This window comes from Colobus angolensis, unplaced genomic scaffold (genome assembly GCF_000951035.1).
Source record: "Colobus angolensis palliatus isolate OR3802 unplaced genomic scaffold, Cang.pa_1.0 Scaffold30, whole genome shotgun sequence".
NCBI classification, from domain to species: domain Eukaryota; kingdom Metazoa; phylum Chordata; class Mammalia; order Primates; family Cercopithecidae; genus Colobus; species Colobus angolensis.
The window spans coordinates 1,558,319-1,584,923 of record NW_012116266.1 but is presented as its reverse complement, the minus strand read 5'-3'; the positions used below and the strand labels follow the sequence as shown (position 1 = coordinate 1,584,923).

Below are 26,605 nucleotides of genomic sequence, written 5' to 3'. Positions count from 1 at the left end.
AAGGATCAATTTTTATTTATTTTCTATTCCCCGGAGCACTTTCACCCCCACAGTCCAGGCAGAAAGGAAATGTGCTATTTTCATCTGAACCACAAATGCTTCTAATTCTATTTTTCTCCAGAACCTACAGTCATTTGCCATTTCAGGCTTTTTAGTCTTCTCCCTCCCCTTCCCTCCTACCACAAGCTGCAGCCAGGTAGCTGACTGACAAGGCAAACAGCTTAGGTCTCCCAGAGCCACTGTTCCTTCCAGTAAATGTGATGGATGGACAATGAGGAGAAAGGTCTACAATTTGAGAGTAAAACAAAAATCACTTGACAATCCCTGGCATTTATGGAAAATACTATCACAAAAGTCTGAGTTAGGAAACTCATAGCTTAACAACTGCAGAGTGTTCTTATTAGAGAATAATATATATTATTGTAAAATATTTTAAAAATCAATTTGGAGAGCAAGGTTTTAGCCACGGGGAAGCTGCTTATAAGCATGAAATTCAAACACTTGTGCTCAAGTGACCTTTTCACACAGTAAATACAGATGGAAGGATATGTAAGAGAAAGTACATGACTTTGCCTTAGACCTTTTTTTAACTCATCACATCTGTCACCAAACATGACAAATATTTACCATTCCAACTGTAGGGTAAACTGGTTCTAATTAAAAAGAAAAATGATCTTTGGAAACCTGTGAAATCATGAAGCTGAGTTACTGAGCCCTGTCACTGAGAGGCAAGTTAGTACGTGGTTAACAGCTTTGAAGCCAAACTTCCTGGGCTCAGCTTCTAGTTCTATCCTTAATTGTCTGACCTTGGGCAGGTTAATAAACCTCTGTGTGTCTCTGTTTTCTTAGAGATAATAATAATAGGTACCTCAAAGGGTTTAGAGAAGATAAATCAACACACATGCATATTATATATTAATTAGAACAACGTCTGGCATATGTAAGAGTCATATAACTAATAAACATGAAAAACTGCCAAACTCAAAATTTCAGGATACCTAGGTGCCAAAGTACTATGGCGTCCCATTATTTCCCCAGTTTTAAAAGCTAAATCTTTACTAGGCAGCCCTGAAGGAGACATTACCCAGGTACTATACTTGACCTACTTTCTTCTTTCCACCTTTCCCCTTCCCTTTAAACCTGACTACAAAGCATTCACAATTCTTTATTTGTATCACCTAGAATCAAACCAAACATGCTTGAAAATTTTATTTCATTAAATTGGTGCCCTAGTGAGCCACTGCTCTGTCAGACCCACAGAGAAGAGGAACGAGAAACACAGGCATTTCTTTTAAAGGGAACCAAGAGGACATGAAGGAGGGCTGGAGGCACAGGAGGAAATCCATTCAGTTGCGGAAACAGCAAAAAAAGAGGACGAATCACTGAGCAGTGTTAAAAGTTCACCTTCTGGCTCCTTTAAGCCAAAAGTTTAGAAAAGATGTGCTAGCTGAAGAAAAGGTAGCCAAGTGGAGGTGCCACATAAACTTTGGAATCAGCATACTTGGGATCTTGCTGCGTTCGTTCTAGACTCTAGGACTCAGTATATTTGTCTGTTAAACGAGGGTGAGCTTATTAATAAACTCATGTTTATAGCGAGGTTTCAATCAGTTGTGTGTTAGAAACGTTTGTTCAGCCTTGCATGCAGTCAGTACTCAGTTCCTGTCTCAACTCCCTTTCCTCCGCCTGTGTTCACAGAGGTTATTAGGAAGACAAGCCTGAAATTGCTGTCAATAAAGGCCTTCAGAGCTCATGGCTCCAGAAAGCCCAGTCTGGAGACATTCTGGGTACCTGAAATATTAGAAACAGAGAGTCTTTTAAGTATTTTCTCATTATATTGATGGAGAATGAATCCAAAACAGGGAGTGTTCTTTAAGACTGCTCTGAATGAGTAGGACACAGAAGGGGAAGTACGAGATCCCAGTACCCTGCAGGACAGACATGTTTGCATCATGCATTTAACGCTGCTGATCACCCACTAGGCTCTGTTATCTCAAGGGGAAATCTGGCACAAACAACAAAAGGAGAATGAGGCATCTAACACTTTGGAAATTCAAAGTGCCCCCCCCCGCCCATGAAGGCCTTCAAATGTAATTAAAATTGGAGGTTCCTGGAACCTTGGGGACCAAATACACCCCAAATGCAATAAGGCACCTAGGAACCTCCATGAAATTCTACAGCAACAACCAGAGACACCTAATCCCCAGAATCAATCCCATAATCGAACTGACTTGTCTATCACAGGCAACCACATTCTGAAGGACACAGGAAGGGCAGATACAATGAAGAAGACTGAAGTGCATGTCTTTGGGTGTTTTTTCCCATTTCAACCGTTTGCTTTTCCCCTTGCTGAATTCCTTTAACTAGTTTCATTTTGACAAATAATATCAAAGATGTAATTATTTTCCAGAAAATGATTAGACTCTTAGTTACTTCCCAGTACAAACCAACTCTCCAACCCAGGAGCTATTTCAGCATCCTGGTGGCTGTGTCCACTATTGAGAAACTGCAGATAGCTTGACTTAGCTCTGAATCTTATCACCTGACATTGTTTCCTGCTTGCGGCAAACACTACTCAGAATAATACTGAGGACAGGCTCCTTTGCGCCCTGATATTTTAGCCATGTTACTATTATAGTGATTTATCAAGCTATTTTCCCACCATCTGGCTAGTTTACTGACAAGTTGCCATTCCTGCAAATACTAATAAAAAATTTCGCCGGGCGCGGTGGCTCAAGCCTGTAATCCCAGCACTTTGGGAGGCTGAGACGGGCGGATCACGAGGTCAGGAGATCGAGACCATCCTGGCTAACACGGTGAAACCCCGTCTCTACTAAAAATAGAAAAACTAGCCGGGCGAGGTGGCGGGCGCCTGTAGTCCCAGCTACTCGGGAGGCTGAGGCAGGAGAATGGCGTAAACCCAGGAGGCGGAGCTTGCAGTGAGCTGAGATCTGGCCACTGCACTCCAGTCCGGGCGACAGAGCGAGACTCCGCCTCAAAAAAAAAAAAAAAAAAATTTCAAAATAATCAAGAATGCCCAATGAAGGAGCAGTGCCTGAAGGCAGAACTCAGAAATCAGAGAAGCAGAAAAAATACAAAGAATTGGGAATATGACTTTATATTTAGGGCACAGGAATTGTGGAGTTAGACTGGTCTTGTTTCCAGGTTTTATACCCACCTCTATAAACCAATTCCTACTGGAAAGGCAGGTCAGGGAAATTCTTCTGTTAATATTTTCAGCATGGCCAAGACTGCATCTCCCTGAACACCAACAGCCACAGCTTGATCTTGGGGGGTGGACATATCTCTAGCCATGATACATTTGTTTTCATCCTTAAAAGCCTACCTGAAGATTTCTACTCATTTCATCAAAGGCTGAATTTCTTTCTTTACAAAAGGAAAAAAGAGAGGCTTTACGAGAGAGAGGAAAACTGCACGTCAGTGGTACTGGAGCAGGTTTCATGCAAGATCAGCTCTTCTATTTTACTCTCCCTTCTTTCACTTGCCTCTACTCCAGATACTTCTTCCTCGACTCCAGATACTTCTCCTGGGTATAAAACAGAAACTGTCATGGCCTTGCACAACACTATGCTGTATCACACTTGGAATGAGGCACACTGTTCAGCTCACTGCACCTCTAGAGTGAACAAAAATGCCCAAGAGTGGTCTATGTGAGACAGAGAGATAGAAGAGAGACTTAAAAACCCAGGACTCCAGTACAGGAAGGGCATGTGAGTGAAGGCAAAGACACCTCCCACAGCTCACAATGCTGGAGGCAGAGGACACCCTCAGGACCTCCTAAATGTCAGGGTGAATATCAAGAACCACTTTCCCTGTCGGGCAAAAACCCTAGGATGCAACAACTCTAGGATACTTGTTTCCCTGGGGGAGTACATGCCACCTCAGAGGTGAGAGTAAGTCTCATCAGGTAAAAACAGACTTATAGCCAGATGAGGGCTCGTAAGGGGCGGTAAGGGTGCTTGAGAAACAGAACTGACATTTAGAGAGGTTAAATCATGTCAAGAACTTGCGTTCTCCCACAAAATTCATCTGAAATGAAATGTGGTCTAAACCAGTGTGGCATTTTGTTAGTTTCTTACAGGGTCACTCTCCCTATATCGTGATCATCAGAATTGACTGATCAAAAAACACTGCCATAAATCCTTTTTGAGCATGCATCGATGATATATGTAGGCTTAGTCATGAATCATACAGATGTACTAATGTCCTATTAGGATATTATAAAATATATATTCAATAGACCAATTAAAACAAATATAAATAGAAGTCATACATATTTCTTCTTGCCTTCAAAAAGACTGTGTTGCACAACCCTACTTTTGGCCACTGCCCTGTACAATAAATAAAAATAGCTTTGCTCTCAGCCCCACCATCTCACTGGTCTTAGGGCTTCCATTCATGGCTCCTACAGTCTATTCAACTTATAGTAGTCAAAGCAATCCTTTGAAAATGTAAATCAGAGCATGAGTGACTCTTACAGGGGGCCTTAGTCTATATATTTCCATATAAATGGTCTCTTTGACATCCACTGGATTTTATGCATTTAAAAACAGTATTCTGCAAAGGGTTCCACAGGTTTTGTCAGACTGCCAAAGACATTCACCCAAAAAAGGTTAAGATGAAATTAAAGTGTAAATGGTCCAATGGCTTTCTATCGTTCTCAGAAAAAAAGTCAGAAGCCAGGCAAGGCTATACAGTACAGCCTACATGATCTGGCTCCTGGCTACCTCTCCAATATCATCTCCTATGCTCCCCTCCCCGATTCACCACATTGCTGCCCTGCCTGCAGGCTCCCACCTTGAGGCCTTTGCACTGGCTCCTTGCTCTACCTGGAATACTTGCTCCCTCACTTCATTCAGGTCTCTGCCTGAATGTCTCCTCCTCTTAGAGAACTTCCTTCACTATCCTCTGTCAAACAACAGATTCTGTCACTTTCTCCATAGCACTTAATTACGTTGAAACGAAATTGCATATTGTTTGAGTGTTTTATAGTCTGTTTCCCCCACCAGAGCATAAGCTTCATGCAGACATCCATTTTGTTCACTGTGATACCAACAGCGCTAAAGCAGTGCTTGGCTCAATCCTATCCAATACATTAAGTGAATTTAACAAAGCATCCTGCTTTGCAACAAAAACCTGAGTACACCTAGAGGGGCAGAACAGCCTATGTGATTTCCAATCCCTTACTTTGTAGATATTCAATGGTTTAAGAGTGGAAATGTTTGCTTGGTTGCTTAAATCTGACATCCTTCTTTGACAAGGACTAAAATGTGGTAAGTTTTCCTTTACCATCAAAAATATCACTTCTACTTCTTCCCAATCTTCCACAGCCTAAAAGATGAGGATCCTGAAAACTTCCTATAACCTCATCTCACACATAGGAACCTAGTCTCCTGAGCAATATCCCCTCTGGGAAGCAAAGTGCGTCATTTTATGAAACTCATTTGTAATGTTTATCTCTGAAGATGTATTTGAGACAGCGTAAGTGATATGTCAAACGTACTGTGCTATAAATTTGCCTTTAAGATAGAGAGTATAGCATAAAATATGAACACATGGCAGAATCTTGCACTCAAGGTTTAAAATCTGTTGAAAATAAACTCACTAATACAAATTTTCTGCGTTCATTTCCTCATCTACACAATTTCAAATTCTTAATCCAAGTTCTAAAGAGATTAGGATTTTGACATGCCTAGATTTCTGTTAAGACTAATTTTACCTGTTTCCTTTTATTTATTTATTTTTTTAATGTGGTTCTAGACATTTAGGTATATCAAGGTCCTAGTCTCTTGAGGACTTGGATTAAGAATCCGGAAACTCTGCAGATCAGGAAATGGAAAAGAAAACCGGAAAGGAGGAATACTTTGCAGTGGGTTTATATTGCTGCCTAGTACATCTAGAAGAAATCAGCAAAGACCCATCAATTGCTTTCACATCACACTCAGTCGCACTAGAGAATTTAAGCAAGCTGGAGAATAAAGACATTGTAGAGAAAGTGTCACTAAGCTTTCTTGGCACTGCAAACAGAGTAACCGGTAAACTTCACTCCATAGCTTGTCAATGTCTTCTCAAGGTGTAGCTGCTGCAACTAAAAAATACCCATGCTAAGTCACTGAATCTGCTTTGGAAAATTGTCTCAGAGCCCCTCTTAGATTCCAGCTGGATCTTAAATATTTTTTTTCAAGGTTTTTTGCGTATCTGATTGATGGAAAATAAAACAAGGACTTTCTTTTCTAGAATTCCCAAAACATTTATAATAGCTACAACATAAAACAAAAAGTACGCTCATTGATGATCCATGTGGCTTTTTCATTCATCCATTACTTCCTTACCCAAAGGTCGGGTCCAAGTACCTGAGTTTACACAGTGCACCAGTCACTTTACAGAGCATGCAAACATTTGCCCTATTTGTTTTTACTCTTTTTTTTTTGAGACGGAGTCTCCGCCTCTGTCGCCCAGGCTGGAGTGCAGTGGCGCGATCTCAGCTCACTGCAAGCTCCGCCTCCCGGGTTCCCGTCATTCTCCTGCCTCAGCCTCCCGAGTAGCTGGGACTAGAGGTGCCTGCCACCACGCCTGGCTAATTTTTTTGTATTTTTAGTAGAGATGGGGTTTCACCGTGTTAACCAGGATGGTCTCGATCTCATGACCTCGTGATCACCTGCCTCGGCCTCCCAAAGTGCTGGGATTATAGGCGTGAGCCACTATGCCCGGCCTGTTTTTACTCTTAGAACAACTAAAAACCAGTAACTGGGCCTGGGTTAGGTTTACTCCTCACTATCTTAAAATGTTTATTCAAAAATCTGCAATCCAAAATTTAAACCACATCCTCAACGAGGTACAGCTCCTACTTCAGAAGACGGAGAGAGGTTAGGAAAGATTTTGACTGAATCCTGCAAATGTTCACAATTGTATTTGTGTCCAATATAGTAGCCACTAGCCACACATGGCAACAAGCGCTTGAAACTGCTGAGGTAACTAAAAAGCTGAACTTTTAATTTAACCTTAATTAATTAAAATTAAAATTAAGATTAAAAAATGGAAGCAGTGTAAAAACATTTCACACTGTTATTTTGGTAGAACTGCATTTAACTTTCACCACTGAAAATTTAGCACGAGACACCCTGGAAACATACAATACACACTGGATCTCAAAGAATTACTATTAAAAAAGAATGTAAAATATTTCTCACTAATAACTGTTTAAATATTTATTTTCTGCGGAATGATTATATTTTAGATATATTAATTTAGGTAAAACATATTAAAATTAATTTTACCTTTTATTTAATGTTTTAAAAAGTGAGATTACTGGAAGATTTACAGTTACGTATGTGGCTTGCATGTATTTCTATTTTGGACAGCACTGGTTTAAAATATACTTTCTATGTAGAAACCCCATAGACTCAAACTTCAAAGCTCATCCTTCCTGTATTCTTCTCCACGTCCAGCCCACAGCCTAGAATCCCAGTGTTCCCATTTCTACATTCCAACCCATGGTAGAAGCATTCTCCCAGGCTCAAAAATCTTAGAGTTATTTTTAACTGTGAGAAAGCTAGGGGAGGAAGGGCTCAGTAAACACGTCCAAGTACTCCACCTTTGTGGAATCTCTCCTCTCCACCCCTGACTTTTATTCTTATTACTATCAACCTTGCTGTGTGCAAGACCCTGAATGCCTCACCAAATGCAACAGCAGCCCTTCTGTTTCGAGGGATCTCCTCCCTGTTGCTGCATCACGATCACCTGAGGCACTTATTAAAAATGCAGATTCCGAGTTCCCATCTCAGACCTTCTGTATCAGAATCTGCTTTTAGCATCTCTATGCATGGGTTCAGGAATCTGAAGAAGTGACATTTAAGCCGAGATATGAAGGAGAAGGAGTTAACCAGGTGCAGGGAGAAGAAAGCATTGTAGGTTTAAAAAGCAGCACGTACCAAGGCCCTGGGAGCAGAAGCAGCTTGGTGCTTTTAAGAAACAGTCATTAAACCAAAAGGCTCAAAGAAGCCTTCTCTGATCCCCACCCCACCCCCAAACTTAATAGAATGTTTGCATAATAAACTTAATAGAATGTTTGGAGTCTCTGGCTAGGATGTAAATTTTGTGAGGGCAGGAGCCGCATTTGACTTGTTCTCCACTTTATCCACAGTGGCTAGCACAAACTTTATACACAGTAGATGCTCAGATAATACTCTTATTTTATACAGGACCCATAAAAGTGCCATTAAGAAACACAAAATAATTTTTCTCTTTAAATTGTTCTCATCCCCTATATCCATCTCACTTTCCATAAGCAGTCCTCCAGCACAGTGGTTTTCAAATTTATTAGAATTCCCTAAAGGGCTTGTTTTAAAACACAGGTTAGTGAACCCCACCCTGAGAGGTTCCGATTCAGTAGGTCTGATTCACGAGGGGAGGGCCCACGAATCTGCTTTCTAACGAATTCCCAGATGATGCTGATGCTGCTGTTTCAGAAACCACACCTCAAGAACCACTGCTGTAGTGGGGAAATAAAAGGAACTCAGCATCAAAAATTAGATTATGCTAGTTCTGGCTCTGCCATATAACAGCAGTGTGGCCTTGTAAAGGTATTTAATAACTTCTTTGGGGACTTATGGCTCTTAACTGTGTGGGGAAAGAATTAAAAAAAAAAAACAAAAACTATCCCACTTCCCTATTGTCATGAAGATTCGATGGAACCTAGTTCCTGAAAGCGATGGGTCAGTTACAAAGTCCCAAATGAATAAAAAGTGTTATTAACGGTGTTTGTTATTAAAGTTGCTATTCATAGTGGTAATATCAACAGGGAGTTTACAGACACACAGGAAGCCAGTGAGAGATGTGGAAACAGAGAACTTTGTCACCTGTATGTCGAGGGCAAGGGCACAGGGCTTTTCTCTAAGACTTAAACTGGAGCCCAACCTGCCTCGTGGAGCACAGCCACGGAAACACACAGGATTAAAGAAATCCTTTGGGGTCATGTGCCATTTTTAACAACTGTTAACTTTTTCTAAAATGTTTCTTTCGAGACAAAGTGTTAGATTCTCAGTGAATTTGTTTGAAATGTTGGAGATTGTGTTGGTCATGAAAATTAGTTACCAACCCAGATGATGAAATAAATTTAGCTGTTGAAAATTAAAGAGCTTTTGCAATGTGTAATTTGTGATTCCAATACACGTGTTTTCAAATACTGTACTGTGTTTCTCACAAGCCAAGGAATGGCATAAAATTATTTTTTATTTAATTAAAAATGTATGCAGTATTCTAGTAGTTTCCAGTAGGCTGAGTGGCTGAGTGAGGTTTAGCCAACAAACACCACTGCTCCCCACCACCCCGACACAAGGCAAAACAAAAACCCATAACTGTTTAGATATTACTATAATTTTCAAAAGACTTTAAACTCACTTAAGAATTTAGACCTCAACAACACTTACACCTGAAGCTGTATGTTCTCAAGTTTTGAAAGAGGTAAGCATGATCATTTGGGGAAACTATATTCTATATTTATTTTTTTTTAAGCCACAAGTTTAATTTGCTTGCCTTTTTTTCATTTTACTTTTTACAATATTCTTTTTGTCAAGGTTAACTTCAAAAATTATTTTTATCAGCTTTTTTGGAGTTAAATCCAAATAAAACTTAATGTCATCTTGGAAATTTAAATATATTTTGGTGATTACCAGTTACAATAAAGTTAAAAGCTAGGTATATACTACATTTGAAGAAAAATGTATTAAAACATTAATCTTTCCCTTTCAAGATGACAACTACACCATGTGAATTCGTTTGAAACTCATTTGTAGAACATTTTTTTTCCATTTAGCAGCAATGGTATTACTCTGTAAGTCAAGTTCTCACAATTCAATTTGATGTATTAAATAGAAATTTGATTATTAAAAAACATGAATTTCAAACTCACCTTTGGTCAGCCTTTGTTTCCTGCTTTCAAATGTAAAGATCATCATACTGCAAAGGACATATACAGGAACAGACTCTTACTACAATGACCGACCTATTATTATTATTGTTATTATTTTCCTTAGAGAAGAGTCTCACTCTGTTGTCCAGACTAGAGTGCAGGAGTGCAATCACAACTCACTGCAACTTTGAACTCCTGAATTCAGCCTCCCAAAGTAGCCTCCCAAAGTAGCTGGGACCACAGGCTCTGGTGCCACCACATCTAGCTAACTTTTTTTTTTTTTGTAGAGACGATGACTCCCAATGCTGCACAGGCTGGTCTTGAACTCCTGGCCTGAAGTGATCCTCCCACCTCAGTCTCCCAAAGCACTAGGATTACAGGTATGAGCCACTGTGTCTGTTCCCAAACTATTAATTTTTGAATCACCTTAAAAGATTTTCAGAATGAAGAGAAAAAAATTCACTTTTACTCCAAACAACATGTTCGAAGCACAGGTAATATCAAGGCCCCACTCTGAAAGTGATACTACTAAATCAGAAGTACACCCTGTAGAAGTAAATCAACATTGAAAAGGAAACTTCCGCTAAAAATCCAATCAATTCTAGAGGTTGGCGACTCAGGTGTACAACTCCTAGTGAGTATAGCCAAGGAATTCATTTTTCTTGCAAGGAGGGTGGTAGTAAGAAAAAGATGATCAGAGACCACACAGCTTTGAGGGAGGGTAGGCCTGAACGACACCCTACTGGGGTGGCTTTTGGGAAGCCTGAGGGCAGGTAAGAGGACTGTGTGTCTGTGAACCACAGAAAATGCAGGGACATGGAGGGCCAGGACAAGTAGGGAGGGAGACTACACTAGGCCTTATCAGATCAGGGACCCATGGTGGTCACCAATTGGTACGTATCACATTAGTTGACAATGCCTAATTTACTTTCCTGGATACACTAAATTTTTCTTTTTTGCTAACCAAAATTTTGGAAATACACACCTAAATCATTTATTATTTGGATATATATATTTCATATAGATAGACAGATATGAAAAGAGATAGATCAATGGTATTTAAAAAAAACCATCAGAAAGGATAATCCAAAAACCGCCTAAGATCTGCTTTTAGAAGCTATAAAGTGGCTTCAGCATCCTAAATTTGTTTCAATTAAGCTAATGATAACGAAAATTGATATTGACTATATAAATGCAGATGGTAGAGAAGTAGCTTAAGTATATCAATAGTTCATATGGTAATTTTCTCTAAACTTAGAAAAATAAAGGCAATTTTATCAATCTTTAAGAAGCCGAAATGAGATCAGATGTGGTGGCTCACACCTGTAATCCCAGCACTTTGGGAGGCCAAAGCAGGCAGATCACCTGAGCCCAGGAGTTTGAGACCAGCACAGGCAATGTGGTAGGTCCCTGTCTCTACAAAAAATTTAAAAATTAGCCGGACATGGTGGTGCACGCCTGTAGTCCCAGCTACTTGGGAGACTGAGGTGAGAGAATCACTTGAGCAGGGGAGGCCGAGGCTGCAGTAAGCAGGAAGCTGTGTTTGCACCACTGAACTCTAGCCTGGGTGACACAGCGAGACCCATGTCTCAAAAAAAAGAAAAGCCCAAATTAGATAATTTACATCCAGATCATGGAGAGAAGGGCCCTCCCTGGACCAGCTACCATTCATGTTGAATAGGTATTAATCCAGTTTTCTAGAACTTTTTAGAGGCAAATATCAAATCAGTGAAGATTTAAAACATCAATGTCTACATAATTATCTTCCAAGATGATCAAACATTTTTTTTAAGAGACTAAATTTCCCCATTAGCTAAAGCATGTACCTTACCCAAATATAAAGTCTAAGAAAAGAGTAACCCCAAAAGAAAATTTTCATTTGTTTGTTATTTTGACACATGATAATCTAGGATAGATGGTCTTCACATACCACTGCCTATGTACTCAGGAAAAGATGTACACAAAGCCATGTCACTTATTTTTCTACCTTATCACCCATCACTTCTTACATAACCCTCTAGTCTCAAACATCCCTAGACAGCCCCCACTCCCCAGCTCCCGTCCAAGCCCTTCTCACTTGCTGGGATGTCCTCTGCTCAGAATGTGCCTATTCTCCACATGTCACCCCATCCCCAAGGATTTCTCCTCCTCAGAAAACTATACCCTTATCTAAGTTTTCACTCTTTGGCCAGTTACTTACTATTTCTCATAGATATTTGTCTTTATGCCTTGATCCCTTGCCCTGCTTCTCCCCACCCACATTAAATGAAAAGTGCTTTTAAAACAAGGACACCTTATACTCCCAATGGAATAAATGCTGATTAAGCATGTAGTGTATGTCCAGGCACTGGGCTAGATGCTTTCTCATTGGCCTCTTTGTAATCACTCACAAAGTCCAGCACAGGCTCAAACACACTGTAACATGCACTCAATACAATGTTTGCTAATTGAGACCATCAGACCATCAAAATTCAATAGCACGAAAAGCTTTGTTACCACCTTACCTTCCAGATTCATAAACCCTAACATGCATTATCTCTGAAACACTTCACTTCTGTCCACAGGTAAACAGGAAAAGTCAAATACTTGGACTTCTGGTCTAACTCACTGGCAGTGAAAGAAACAGTTTCTTCAGTGTGACAAGTTAGATTCAACCAGCATTAATTGTTGGTTCTAATATATGCCAACCAATGACACTGCTAGAGATTAAAGCTAAATGGAAAGGCTCTTCACGTTAGAGCAGCTCCCAGTTAGGAAAGCACCATGCATACATACAAAGAGACTCAATGTGTTTGATAGATGTGTGTAACATGGACACATGAAACAGAAAATCCCCAAGACTTGGTAAGACTATTACGGCAGGTGTCTGAGAGATGATCAGCCTCCCTGAAACTTGAAGGACACCAGGGACAAGGGCACTACGTATTTCCTGGAGAAGGAACAGCATGCACAAAGGCCCAGAGATAAGAGATAGTGGTTTATCATCCTGAGGTCAAGATGTAAATATGTGAGAAGGACCCTTAAGAATGGACTGAAGAGGTGGCAATGCCAAACCCTAAGGAGCCTTGATGACGAACTGTCCCCTCAAGAGACTGACTCCTTTGAGGCCAGACCCTCACATCTGTGCATAGTTGTGTCTTCAGAGCCTGGCACAATGTGTGGTCCTAGTACTTCCAAAGCATATCCTGTGGGAAGTGGCTCTAGATGGACTCTGATAGAGTTGGGCACTCCTTCCTTCTGCTCACCTAACTTCCTCTAGAAGAGACTATCATATTGTTTGAGTAAATTGTTTACATTCTATGTAGCTCCACAAAACCAAATGCTCCCTTTAAGGGCAGAAGCCAGGCTTATTCACCTTAGTATTCCCAAGACTTAAAATGCTGGACACATGTCAAAGATCCTCAATTAACCTGGCTGAATGAACATACCCATATACTACTGGTCCACCTCCAAACCTTCCTTTAGGCAGTTACCTAGATCTTCCGACATCTTCTTTCTGCTGCTCCCTAATAGGAATCATTAAGAAGAAAATACAATGACTGAAACCACCCGGGAAATCTACATTCACATTCACACACACACACACACACACACACCCTGCCCTCCCCCCCAATCTGCAAACAACTCAGTACAAACATACTGACACCCACATATGTAGAAACACCCCCACACAATCTGTCATCCTATGTACCTCTAACCTCAAACAGCCTTAACTTTTGTCTGTGCTAAACTCACAGCCACAAAATACTTTCTCTTCATTCTTCTACTGAAGAATGAAGGCATTCTGGGAGGAAAATGTCAATGTAATGTGACTTTATACTTCGGAAGTGGGAAAAAGAGGTGCAAGAAATATTAAGATGCAGTTAATCTGACTCCATATGCTTTTGTGCTTAAGTTATTAATTTCCCAGTCACTTCATATTATTCCAATAATGTAATATTCTCATGAAATGCAAAATGTAAATTATGTTTCCATTCAGAATTTAAGCCATTCCACAGAAACCTAGTTTTCATGCAATTATTTTGATCTTGCAATGTGCCACAAACTACAATGTACTAGGATGTTACCCTTATCATTTCATACATTTAGAATTTCAGAACTCAAGGGTTTTCTGTTAAAATGTCTGCATTAAAGGCTTTTTAAAAAGGTTTATTAAGACTAAAAGCATAACAGCAACTGCCAGTTGTCCTCTATATTCATTCTCCCCTTATCCCTAGGTAAGAGTATCCCTAGGTTTTTGTTGAGCTTATGGCCATCCAGAATAAAGACTGTATTTCCAAACTCCTTTGCAATTGTTTGTTGACATATGACCAATTTCTGGCTGATGAGACATAAGTGGAAGTGACAAGTGCAATGTCAAGCTATACTTTTATTTATTTATTTTTGAGACAGTCTCGCTCTGTCACCCAAGATGGAGTGCAGTGGCATGATCTCAGTTCACTGCAACCTCCCCTCCTGGGTTCAAGTGATTCTCCTGCCTCAGCCTCCTGAGTAGCTGGGATTACAGGTGCCTGCCACCACACCCAGCTAATTTTTGTATTTTTAGTAGAGGGAGGTTTCACCATGTTGGCCAGGCTGGTCTCAAACTCCTGACCTCAGGTGATCCACCTGTCTTGGCCTCCCAAAGTGCTAGGATTACAACTATGAGCCATCACGGCCAATCAAGCTGTACTTCTAAAAGTAGGGACATCTCCTCTGCTTTACACTTTCAAAACCTGCATGAAAACGAGGTTCCTGGAAAGTAGGCCTGGTGGCAGCCATCTGGAATTGCAGGGACCTGAGCAATACCTTAGGAATGGAAACCCTAGGGATGGGTGACCAACAGTCACCATCCAAACATCCAAACAGTCAAACATCCAAAAGGAGTTTGGGCTTCTGACAGTTCTCAGTGCAGACTTTATATTAAAGAAAAAAGAAATCTTACATCTTTAAGCTCCTGTTAGCTTGGGTCTTTGTCATAAAAGCTTCACTTAGGATCTAATTAATTCAAAGCATAACATACGTGAACAAAGGAAATCTCGCTTCTTTTCTGCAGAAAGGTTGACAGAGTTCTGAAGATGCTGCCCCATGTGTACAAGTACAGTTTACTGGAAAACAGACACACACACACAACTCACCATCAGGAGACCTGTGCTCTAGTCCTAGCTGTTACCATTTATAACGTGCCCTCAGGAAAGTTACCTACCTTTAAGTCTCACTTTCCTCCTCACAAAATATAGCTGATCCCTTCTTTGGCATAGCCCTCACAGGACTATTGTGAAATGTGAAGAGAGATGATTTCTGTGCAAGTGCTTCATATGCTGCAAAGCACTATACAGGCAGGGTAATTATTAAAATATTTTACCCCAAAATCCTTTATGCAACATGGCTCATATTAACACCCAATACCTGAATATACCTTTCTGGTGAATAAACAGCCTGCAATCACCTGATTCTAGCTAAGATGGTTAGAGATCTGTTTGAGATAGTAGGAGCAGACCACCTCCAGAGGCTGGTGTTTCATTCAACCATCAAAGATAAGATCTCAAGCCTCAACTCCTCAACTTGCAATGTGGCACTGATTAGAAAGCCAAAAGGTTTTAACCAAACAGTACAAACCCAATACCACATGGAGAGAAATTGCCCAAAGCCCATACACTACTACAATACACTGCATATCTTACCACATCTTGTATCTCATCTGCTGAGATATATTTGGCTTTTTCTGTTGGATATATGAATATATGAATGGCAGAATCAATCTCTGATAAAATGTCTATATTTTCCTTCCTTGTGTAGATATACATATAGTAGAAAACTAAGTGTAGGAGAAAGGTACAAAATTTTATACATAAACAAACTAGACAATACATGCATCTCTGCAGAGAAAACACCTCAAATAATCACCATCAGCAGACTTGTGGTCCAATTCTACCCACCTTTAACGGGTGATACGGCTTTTTAAATCCAAGTAAAATTAGCTCTTGGCTAATATTTACTGGGCCCTCACTATATGCTGGGCACTACAGAACCTTTGTGTATATTCTGTCCTCTAATTCTCTCAATAGCCCTAATGCTATTATCCCTCCCCATTTTCTAGATGAGGAAATAGAGGGTTGGAGAAATTAAGCTGTTCTCCAAGTTCACCCAACTTATATGTGGTACGGTCAAGACTGAAACTCAGGCCATCTTACCTTCAGAATCCACATGCTTAACCACTGCCTCACTCTGCCTTTTATATAAGCAACAACAATTAAAGTGGAATCAATGCTCATATTCCCTTTGGAAATACTTTCTGATAAAACAAATGTTTCAACTGGAAAGAATGTAAGAACTATTTAGACGTACCTACATAATAGTTGTTCTAACTTTTTAAAAATGAATAAGCAAAGGAATCGAATCTACTGAGACGGGAAGCCAGGAGTGTGAACTACAACTCATCTGCTCTCCCCTAGAACCCATGGTCTTATTTGCAGCTCACAGAACGGTACTACTGACTGCTAGACCTTTGTGCGGGTAGAAACATTTTTTTTCAGAGAATACCTCATATTAACTTTACCAGCATGTTTTTCATTTCATTCCCTCACCTTCTCAAAAAAATCTGTGTCACTTAACAAGTTCTACATAGACCAAAAATGGAAACCCCCAAGGCCAACAGCAAAGCAAGGATTTCATTCTTAACCTGCACCTCAGTGTGAGATGAGCTGAAGCTTCATTTCTACCTGCCTGCCCTTTCTGAGTGGTGGGTACTGACTGGTCTGGAGTGAAGGAGAAACACCAGGTAATAACATCCCTGTTCCTGGCATGTTCTTTACATATCAGGCAGCCCTATGGCGCTTTACCTGTGCTATTTCACAGAAGCCCTGCAAGGTAGGTGGTGATTTTTCCATCTTAGTGAGGGGAACACGGAAGCCCAGGGACAGACACCCAGCTAATAAGTGGCTGAGCTGATTTTTAAGTCTGGGTCTGACTGCAAAGCCTGTTCTCCTGCAGCATCATGCTGGGGTTTTCTAGAAGCCAAGAAAGGGACACAGAAGCAAAAGACCCCACCCTTCTTCCATCACAGTCCATACTATTTGCTGTTCCAGAAAGCCCTGCAGAAGGGGAGAATGCGGATGGTTCCACGTTGGGCTGTTTCCTCCAGTTCATTAGCAGGGGTGACGTCCTCTCAGCCCTCTGCTACATTCTCTCCCACACCTCACCAAGAAGCTGATCAAAGAGGAGTATCAGTTTGTGTGCTCTGCAGGGACTGAGAGAACAGGCAGTGGCCAGACTGTGAAAGGACTTAAACAGACCTGCATCCACCAGTCTCTTAGACCCTAGGACAGGTGGCTCCTGAGTACCCAAAATGTGAGCAATCTGAACTGATTCATGCTCTAAGCGTAAAATATGCACCAGATTTTGAAGGCTTTCCAATAGAAGAGATAAAGAAATGTAAAATCGTTCATTAATAATTGTTTATCAATTATTTACATGTTGAAATAATGTTTTGGATATATTGAGCTAAATAAAATACAGTATTAGAACTAATTAATATGATTAATTACTTTTTAAGTGTGCCTGCTAGAAAATATAAAATTATATATGTGGCTCACGTTACATTTCTATTGGGAAAGCGGTCTTACAGATCATGTTTAAGAATTTGTACTTTAAGAACAATGGCAGCCATTGTGAGCTTTTAAACGGAGGCATAACATGATCAGAATTGAACTTTAAAACATTACTCTGGCTACAAAATGGAGAATGGGCTGCCAAAGGCAATGAGCCAGTGTGGGGAGGGTTCTACAACTTCTAGGAGGTTCTACCATTGCCCAGGAGAAAGAAGATAGTGCCTGAAACACAAATGACTCTGCTTATAGCAGCAGAGACGGAGAAAAGCAAACAAATGTAAAACATATTTAGAAAGCAGTACCCATGAGATGAAAAAAAAAATTGATTGAAAGGACATGTATCAGGGATGCCTCCCAGGGTTTTGCTATGAGCTGAGTGGACGGGCCATTCATCATTCATCGTCTGGATTTATGCATCTATGAAAAAAAAAAAAAGGTCTATCAAGTATCCTAGGGTCACAACAGCCTGCCTCCATGAAGTTCCCCTGCAAGAAGCATGAATCATACATGCTCTGGGGACTTTGGAACTCGTGCATGCTGTTCCAAAGTGCTTTCCTTCTGAAGAGCTCCCAGAATAAGTGCCTCAAGATTTTGCCAAGTCAAGAAACGCTTTGGAAAGCTGTCGGAAATGATGGTAATGGATGCTAAGACTGGGAAATAGGCTGAAAGCACAGAGAGTGGGATGGACTGGGGTGGAAGAAGGGTGGGGTCTGCTCCACTGTCCCTTTCTTGGCCTGTTCTCTAGGAAATGCCAGCATAATGCTATAGGGGACAGGCTTTGGAGTCAGACCCAGACTCAAAAGCCAGCTTGGTCACTTATGAGCTGGGCATGTCTACTGTTGGGATCTTCTAGGCTTTCACGTTCTCATGCCTAAGATGGGAAAATCACCACCTACCTTGTAAGGATTTCATGAAATGGCTGTTATCATTCAGGCTTTCTCTTCCACTCCAGCCAAGTCAATACCTGCCCCCTAGGAAGGGATATCAGGTGTAAACAAAACTTCAGGGCATCTCACCTCTCACAAATGAAAGCATGACAAATCTCAAGAAAGTCTAAGCAGGTTGTTTTAGTGTTAACTGCACAGAGAACCAAACAGCACCCGACAGCTGCTGTGGCATCAGAGGCCTGCTCCTTCCAGGGCAAGCATTATCATGAATAATTAAAGCCAAGCTCTGCTTATCAAAATAAATGAACAAAGGATGCCTCTGACATAGTAGTACCCCCACCATTTTTGTTTTAGGAGACCACTTTTTCTCAGCTACTGCTCCTACCAATCTGATCATCTTCAGCAGCATCCCTATCAATTTGGGTAAATTAGCAAGCTTCTCCTCCATATGGAGCTGTGGCCGCAAATCACAAATATGAGTGTGTGTAAAATTATATAGCACAGGCCCAATGTAATCATAAACACATTTATATTTTATAACTGCTGTTTCCTCCACCTTCAAGCCGCATCATTGCCTGGGCCCCAGAGGTTCCCAAGCACTCCCCACTAGCTCCTGTGTGCAGCCATCTTGCTTTGTGTGCAATTTCCTTCCCCCTTGTCACAGCCCGCTATCTGCCAAAAGCCAGCCGGCTCTTCTTTGTGCTGTGGTGGGCAAGGAACCATACCAGCTCACAGTTCTCTCTGCAGCACAACGCAGACACAAATGAGCAGGTGACCTCTCAAACCGTGTCAAAACGGGCCCTTGACCCAGAGACCTCAAAACTTCAGTGGGTTCGCTAAGTCACCCAACTAAAAAGACCTATATCTGCACAATGTGATTGTGTTTACACAAAGATTTCACGCCTCAGTAGAGCAATAGAGCTGTTCAGTTAATTTTAATTATTGCTTTACTCTTCTCACAACAGATTTTTTAAAAAATGCGGAACGGTAATTGATCCCACAAGCTTTGTACCTATGGTCCTTGTAGTTCATACAATGACAGGAGTGGGAAGGATGTATGAAAAGTTTTCCCTGGCTGCAAAGCATTCTTTCTGGCTTTGCTCATTAACTATTCTTTTTGGATAAGATGCACACCAGGAAAACCACATACACACACACAAAAAACTTTAAGATCTAACTGTGAGGGGGGGAAAAGATACACAGGTGGGCTTGAAAGTATTCTAAATGCTTAGTAGCCAATTATCAGCAAAGAAAAGGCTATTATCAAATCGGGTTGGGCGCCCTGCCAATTCTAACGATTTATTAAGGTTATTTCCATGGCAGGTAGAATGAAATAAAAAGGGGAAGTTTGAAAATACTTCAAACTTGTAGGGGAACACAGGATCACACACAAAAATATCTACAGACAAACAATCCTCAAAAGAGTGGAGCCCTCAGGGGTAATGTGTGTTACTCCTTCAGCCTTCCAGGAATTTGTCTTTTGGTGTTAATACCTTTTCTTTCCTCAGATCTCTGGAAGATAATATAAGTGCCCTTCACTCTGAGGTTCCTGTAGATCCTTTTGGCAGAATGCTAGAAAGCAGCTATTCTTCTTCACTGTGTGCTTTTCTGAATTCAGAGGAGAGATTTCTGCACATATCAAGCACAATCATAACCTGAGTATGGGATCTTTGCCCATGAGTAGACTTACAGTTCCTGTATTTACCAAGGGTTTTTATTCTTACGACTTCTAACCCATCCATAAATATCCTCAAATAACTGGGCAAAAACAAAGATAAAAGAAAATTATCTTGAATTCTACACTTATCATACAAACAAAAATAAATGCACAGAAATCATTTCTTCAACCTCACCTAGCAAAGCTCTGGTGTAACTGAGAGGGGCATACAACTCACATACCAAGATCCACCCATCCATAGCTTCCTTCGAATTCTTTAAGGCATCGCCATTTGGATTTTCCAGCTTAGTAATAAAGAGGATTGCTAAGATGCATTCTTTCAAGAGGTTCAGAGAAAAGTTTCTATTTGCTGTTTCTCATCAAGAATTATCTAAAATATGCAAATGCACTAGTACTGAGATATCACTTCAAGAATCTATACCTTGTGTCCGTTTGCATCTTCAAAGCCAGCTCTCTTTCTTAAAATAGGGGAAAACCAACTAAGATCAAGGATTCTTAAGTTCAACCAAAATAGACAGAATGTAGGAATATACAAGATAATCACTCAGTTTTCTTAGCTATTCTGAATTAGCAGTTATACTGAACAAGCAAAATAACAACAAATATTAAGCCATTTATTTTTCTGAACCATAAACAAAACTGAATTCATTTATACTGCTTTAACTTAGGCCCCCAAAAGAAATAACTGATCTCTAAAGGAAAAACAGAGTAGGGCAGGCTCTGCGATGGTTCAGCAGTGAAACCTTTGAAAAATGATTCTTTGAGCCTAGGTTCCCTTATTTGTACAATGGGTATAAGAAGACTTACCCCATCAGTAAGTGAAGGTAAAACGGAAGGATGTATGTGAAACACTTGGCAACTGTAAAGATCAATACAAGTTATATTATTATTGCTTACTTGGGTAATGCACTAACATGGAAGCAGTCATTCCCAGGCTTGGTACCCAATTGCCTTCTTACTCCCAAAGCCAGTCTGAGTAGGAATGCCTCAGCCTACCCTTTCTTTAGCACATCTGTTCTGGGAAGCTGACTAAATAACCCACTGCATCTTCAGGTCATCAAGATAATATTACTAATTCCCTACTGTGTCTAAAACTAAGGTCCGATAACAACTGGGATCCAAAACATGGCACTTAGCATGACCCCACGAGGCCAGCTCACTAATGGCAATCTCTTAAAGTGGCAAGGGATAAGCTAATATATGTGAAAGCCACAGCTGTCACGTACTCCCTACAGCCACATTCACATGTATGAGAGGAATAAAGTCAGCAGTATTATCTCCAAACAGCAAGGACAATGCCATACAATTATAATAGCATATTGTCCATTGTATCTGGGGATGACACGTCTGACAATGTTATTTTCTATGCATGTGAATGTAGCTGAAAGAGCCAATGCATAATTCACAGCTCCTGACAAAATGCAGACATAAAGTATGTGTCCATTAGATAAGGCCATTTAAATCCTTCTACCTGAAATAGCACCTTTCTCCCTAAGCACTCTAAAAGCTTCCAGTATGCTCCTCATGGTGCTGGTGTGAACCAGAACAGTGAATAGTAGGAAATGCACTGAGGTAGCAAATACCAGCGCAATATACAGTTTTCCCAGTAAAAGTTTTATTTTCCCACGGAAAACACGTCACTCTTATTTCTTCACTAACAGTTACCCTTCTTTTTGGTAACGAGGAAACAACTGTTACATTTCAGCAAGGCCACTGTACCCAGGGGGAGAATGACAATACCATATGATGGTGTGGCTCTTCAGCGCCTGGACAGCTAGGCCCACTTCCTGGCAAAGCACCTCCCTCCCATGTACCAGCCTGGCAGCTGATGTGATCAAAACTCTGCCTCAGCAAAATCTCAAATTATTACAGGTCAGGAGCCCTCTGCAAAAGGGCAGGGCACGAGGCTTGTGAAGAGTCACAATCACGAATCTTCAATCTAGAAGGTTAAGTGTTTAGTGGAGGTAGGGAGAGTTCTTTCTTATCATAAGGGGAAAAGCGGCACATCATCTAAGTCCTGACAGAAATAATAAATAATGCAATATTTCCATTGAGTCAATATTGTTAAAGATCATAAAAGGGAAGAAGGCAAGACCTGGTGGGTGGGTCATCTTAAAAGGACTAGGAAATGTTTTGCAAGTGGTGCAGAGCAACCTACAGAGAAGAGGACAGCTAAGGGTGCATTAGGCCAGGGTTTCTCAACCTTGGCACTGCTGACCCTTGGGCCCACCTGATCCTTTGCTGCGAAAGTTGTCCTGGGCATTATAGGATACTTAGCAGTATCCCTGCCCTCCACTTCCCAGATGCCAGTAGCATACCCCCAGCCCCAGATATGACCAAGAAAAATGTCTCCAGACGTTGCTAAATGTTCCCTAAGGGATAACATTTCCCCTGGTTGAGAACCACCACATTAGGCAACTAATGATCTCACATTTTGGGAGAGTGGCTGGACCCAAAGATTTGCTGTCACACATAATGGCCTCTTCAGACATTGACAGGATGTCCCAATACACTCGTTGAATCGTTGTGTGACTTTCCCGTTCCTGCTATGCCCTTATTAGCCTCAGAAGTTCTTAAAAGTTCAGGGAAGGCCCATCTGTGTGGAATGCTCTCCCGGTGTGCACAGGCCACATAAGGTTTTGAGCACAGGGTGTCCAGCTACCGGCTGAGGGGGGCTGAATTCGGCTCTGCTCCTCAAGCACAAGGAAACCGCCCAATGCAAAGGGCACCTTTTTCTAATTCACACGCAAGCATATTATGGCTTAGCAGCAGCCCTGCTGGGGGACTAGCAGCCATCAGATTCGTCCTTTCCAATTCTGTCAACCGGTTTACTTGATGTCAAAGGTAGCAGTTTTGTGTGGCCATGAGAATTAGCAGAGCAGATTTTCAGGACTGAGGAAAACCAGGGGTTGAAGCAGCTCCATGGACTACCTTTCTTCATTCCCCAAAGCATGCTTGCTTGTATGCCTGCACTCTATTTTAAACATGGAGACATCAAAGGAAAAAAGATCTGCTCTCCCAGAAGAGTACAATGAGAGGAAGCTCAGAAGTATGCACTGATGTCCATGTATCACTGGGACTAACCATGACCACCTTCAGCCTTCAAAGACCCCTGCCTTGGGTTTCCAGGGTCTTGCTAGAGCCACAGTGAGGCTGTATAAGCACATCCAATCGATCAGTGAAGAAGAGGGCTGGGTAAGACAAACTCCCCAGACTTCTTTGAACTTTTCAATCTGTACCCTGCTTAAGTCAAATAGGGACAATCCATAACGTCCTTGCAAAGTTGTTGTTCTGACAGTCTGCTGTCAACAAAGATGAAATACTCAAACAAAACCTCCCCCTCCCAAAGTCAGAATATAAAACTTGTCAAGTGACAAAGGGATATTCTGACTTCTGATGGTTTTTCATAAGTAAATGGCTAATTCATTTAATGGGCAAATGCTTTTGAGTGATTAACAACTGGTCCTTTTAATAGAGATAGCAGAAATAATATTATACCCCCTCTGTAAGTTGTTCTTTGATAACGAAATTTTCTTTTGCAATTTGAGTACTACTAATGGCTAACTGGTTTCCTTTAGATAGGTGTTGATGCTGAGATCTTCTAGCAATCACCTAGCCTAGCTGGAGGTCTTCTGCTATGTTAAGGGTATTTTAAGTAGAAATGATTCCATAAAGCCTGAATTTATCTTATGGTGGAAGGGCTTGTAGCTCAGCCTAGGCCTCCTTCTGCTTCAATTGTGATAGGGTATGGTGGATCTCATTAGTATGGGAAACCACTAACAGCCATTAGTGTCAAATAAGAGTTGCCTTTGCTAACTATTTCTGTGCACAGTCACACAACATGCTCTGAGTTTTCTCAATAAAACAGTTCCTTCCCAGGGGAATAAAGCTGCCTCTTCAAGGGGCCCCAATTTACATACACTTTCTCAACCATTTAAAGTGAAATCTCCTTGGAGCATCACTTCACTTCTAAAGAATCTTCCTTGTCACACTTCCAGTGAGAATTTCAATAATGATGAAATGAAAACTTCTACTTCAACAAGAGATGACAACTATATGTAAAGTAATTACCTTTTTACTTGTTTTTTAAATCACAAAATTGACTTTAGATTTTGCATCACATTTGTTCATTTGCCATCAGGAAAGCAGCTATGGTGCAAAATGTGTTACGGCCATGCAAATGCAATGTCCCAGTGAAAAGCACCAGGGTATGTGCTGTGCACATCAAAGGAATAAAACTCATAATAGGAAAGTCAAGTATCTGGAAGCCTCCCTTTACTCTTTCATCATAAAACAGTTGGGAAAATCCCATAATGTGTTTAGTCCATTCTATTTCCTACTTTATACTCTGATATCAAGAAGAATGGCACAGAGTAATTTGGTTCATTTAAGAAATAAGGTGGCACTCTCCTTAGGATGTTAAAGATGCTATCTTGTTGTAAAGTATTTTAAATATCTGCACAAATTCTATTACTACTCATATCAAAATATAGGTATGTAATATTTTGCCAGTTTTTTTCCTGAAGAAGACCAAAGCTGTCATTTAAGTGATGTCTTCAAATGTCCTGTTTCCTTTAAACTATATTTATAAGGTATGCCGAGAAAGAAAGACTTCAAGACTTTAATGTGTTTCCATAGCTAAAGGATTTAGTTGAGAAGGCAGGATGAGGGGCCGCAGGTGCCAGACATTGTGTAGAATTTGCACTTATGCTCCATTAATTGCCAGCATATCTTCCTCTCCCTTTTCCTCCCCTCCCTCCTGACTAAATCCCTCTGGAAAACAGCAGAGCAGCAGGCCCAGACTGGTACCCAGCAGCAACACCAGGAGCAGAAGTAGCCAATTACCCTCCAGAATACAAAGTGGGGGTGGGGGGAGCAAATGATGCAGTTACCTAGCAACCAGAAGAGCAGAAACAGCTGTGTAGCAGGCCCCGGGCTGGTACCCAGGAAGAAACAGGATAGCCAATTAGCACACTGTATTTAATGCTGATGTGGTTTCCTAGTAACAAGATGTACAAGTCTGTCTGTTGCATTTTCCCCCTCCCTTTCTCACATTTTCCTCAATCATGCACAGTATTACTATTTGCCCTAATTACTGTTTCTCCACTGCTTCCAGCGACCATTATTTTATCCCCAGAGAAATTGGAAGAACTCACGAAAAATCTTCTGTAATGACAGTATTTAGTTTCAAATTCAGTTTAGCTGTAAGCCTTGAGACACTAAACAACAACAAAGAATGAAAAAAACAAAAAGCCAGCAAATTGCCCTCTGCCTAAATTTATAAGTAGCCTATGACACCTTTTCTAAACGCTAATATTTACATGCAAGTGAAACAAAAAAATTTAATATATACCGTCATTTTGCCACACATTGCATTTTCAAATAGGGTAAATCCTCTGTGTACTTGAATTTATTCATATTGATTTCCTGACACTCTCTCCTGAACACTAGGAACATAAAATGTCTTATTACCTATATCAAGGAAGGGAGATGTATCTTTTGTTGCTCTTTTTAAAATACCAATACTAGTTTCAACAGGCTCATGACCAATTGAGAATTCAATATGAGGAATCATTATTTCCTTTCTGCAACAGACGTTCAGTACAGGTGAAGGATGTTGCATATCCCATAGCAAGGGGATTCAAAACACCACGTTATAAGTTCATAACCAAGCAACGAATTCCATGAAATGACATTAAATTACATAAACACACAAAATGAAGACAAAAACCTTTTAAACGGGACTACTGCATAGTTATTCTAAAATATTTCCTACCATATCTTGGTGCTCTTTACCCTCGGATATGTACCAGAGTCAAGCTTTCTCTTGGTTCTATTCATTAGGACACAGATAGAATCCCTACATTTTTTAGGGCATCTGCTAGACTCCTAGAACCACTCTCATTTAACACTGGCCTCCATATTAGAACAAACTATAGTCCTTATTACAAAACATCCCTGCTAGGAAAACAGCAAGGGCTCCAGAGAAAGATCTTAGACACCCTAAGACACCTAACTAGCCAATACTCTACCATGGAGGTCAAGTTCTTTATTAACTAAAGATGGCTTCTGGTTTCCTGCCTGCAACAAAATGATTGATAGCTTTTATCATTTTTAGCTCACCTAGTGAAACAGATAAAACTATGATGGCCCAACAAAGTTGGGATTAAAACATCATTTTACATTATTTGCCTGAAAACAATATGTACCACTTTACTGAATTCCATAAATGTTATAGTAATGGAAACGGGATACATTTTAAAGGCAGAAACAACAAAAGAAGCCTCGTATATGTTTTATAATACCAGATGAGTAGCTTAGAATATAAAAGGAGTTTTAACCTGTAAATGTATTTTATTTTGCAAACAAAATAAAAGAGGTCTTACATGAATGCAGATAACTTTTGAAGGGACGAAAAAAAAGATGTGAGGTGCAAAAAGAAGGGGGTATGCCAAGGAAGCTTGGTTTAGGACAAAGCTGGACTGAGGCTTCATAAGGAACCAGCAATCGGGCATTCTGATCT

General features: G+C 40.6%; 1 protein-coding gene across 5 annotated transcripts in view; it reads right to left on the bottom strand.

Annotated features, from left to right (window-relative positions):
- Window positions 1–26,605, bottom strand: part of KLF7 (Kruppel-like factor 7 (ubiquitous)) — a 93,793-nt gene that overhangs the window by 14,840 nt on the left and 52,348 nt on the right. The gene's annotated exons all lie outside the window — the stretch shown is intronic.